The sequence below is a fragment of the Meles meles genome, chromosome 11, assembly GCF_922984935.1.
Source record: "Meles meles chromosome 11, mMelMel3.1 paternal haplotype, whole genome shotgun sequence".
NCBI lineage: Eukaryota > Metazoa > Chordata > Mammalia > Carnivora > Mustelidae > Meles > Meles meles.
In genome coordinates this window covers 31,856,858-31,858,805 of record NC_060076.1, presented here as the reverse complement: position 1 = coordinate 31,858,805, position 1,948 = coordinate 31,856,858, and positions in this window count along the sequence as shown.

Sequence of the window (1,948 nt, the reverse complement as noted above, 5' to 3'; positions counted from 1 at the left end):
GTGCTATGATTCACCCACAGAGACGTGCCAAATGCTCTACAACGCATCTCTATCTGTTAAAGCATTTCAAGAACCTTTGGATCTGCTGAGTCAGACAACTGCTTCTGGTGGTCTTTACTAATGGACATCGAGAAAAAAGCACTTGCCATATCCAAAGTGTATGTTGTTTTGCTTCAGCAAAGAAACCACCTCTGGAGCTGTAGCCGGGCAAGCAGTTAGAAGGAAGAGCTCTTGGCAGAGTGGAGGAGAGCAAGGGCAAGCTACAACTCGCTGGGAACCTATGTATCTGTCTGTTACCACATCTGGCTACTGTGACCTTCAGAGAATAATGGCTGCCTCTCCACTTGCACCTTCCATATTTGCGCAAGTTTCTCTTTAGGCCAACTCTAACCATGAGTCACAGAGGAAAGGAAATATTGGGACACGGTTCCCAGCTTAACCAAGTTGATCCAGCATAATCTAGTACAATGGGTTTTATGATTATTCTTATTTTTTTATTTTTTAACATGTATATATATTTTATGTTTATTATTTTGCATGTGTGGTTTTGTTTATAATTTTTAAAAAAGACGCTAAAACCAATTTAAAAATTGATGTATAGAAGCTCTTGTTACAGAGATATATGTAAAAAAAATCATTTGTAACAGAAAAATTATATTTTTTCGTACGTCACACTCTTCCCTCTCCTATAGGAGAGATTCCTTTTCAGAGTGCTGAGATGAGTCTAAGGATGCAGTCTGGAGAGGGAACCATGAGATGGGGGTGAGATGCCAGTCTGGGATAAGGGGCTGGAGAATTTAGGAGAACAATTCTTGAGAGAGGGGGAAGCTTTTTGAAGAGTAAAGAAAATGTTGTCCACAATGGACTATTGGGAAAAGAAGAGATCTTGAAAGGGGATTTTTATTAAGATTTAAAATGTGATTTTACAACACAAATCTTCTCCCCTTAATGTACAGAATTCTCAGCAAAATATCTATTTCTCATCCATGCATGGAAGAGGTAGATCTACACTGGGACTATGTCAAAATGCTGAGTGCGAGCCCAGTAACAGGTCTGAGCCCGAAATATGACTGCTCCCACGAAGCCTGCTACACTCCTGATATATTTAAAACACCAGTGCAAAACACTGTTACTAAATTGCCTAAGTAGTTTCTGCCCTGCAGGAAGACACTTTGAAGCAAATTATCTTTTGTATCAGGGGATAAAGCCCTGAATTGGCCCTTTAGTTACTCAAACATAAAACAAGTTTCCACTTACTGTTCTTGGGAAGATCCGTGATGTAACCTGAATGCAGATATTTTAGCGAAAAAAGCCAGGTGACTATGGTGTAGTATAAATTGTCCTGGCTAGCTTTTAGCAGCCAAAATTACGCATCTACAGACTTTGTTGCTTCTTTGGGAGAAATGTTTATTTTCTCTGTATCGAATTGAACTGGAGGTTCCTTACCTAGAAGCAGTTGCTTATTCTTGTAGAGATCTATGTGCCTTTATGTGCAGAAAGAGGAAGCTGTGAGGACGAAAAAAGCAGGAGGGATGTGTAAACGAATCTTCACCTCACCCTGGAATTGTCTTTTTAAAAAGTTGGACTCAGTTTGGTGCATGCCAATTGTTTAATCTCCTGTACATGGGACACGTGGTTAAAAGCATGGGCTCTGGAGTTAGACCACCTTCATCGGAATCCCCCCTCTCATTTAAAGGCTGTGTTGCCTTGAACAAATTACCTAACTTCCCTGTTCTTCATTTTCTTCATTTTAAAATGGGAGGGATGATAGTTGCTACTCTATAAAGTTGTTAAGAAGATTGAAAGGAGTGAACAGAGGGTTTAACACAATGCTTGGCATATAGAAATGACACAATACATTTCAGAATAATCAAGGAAATGCCGACATTGGGCCATCAATGATATCATTGCCTAGTAGGTGAGGCCATACACTCCTATGGGGAGATTG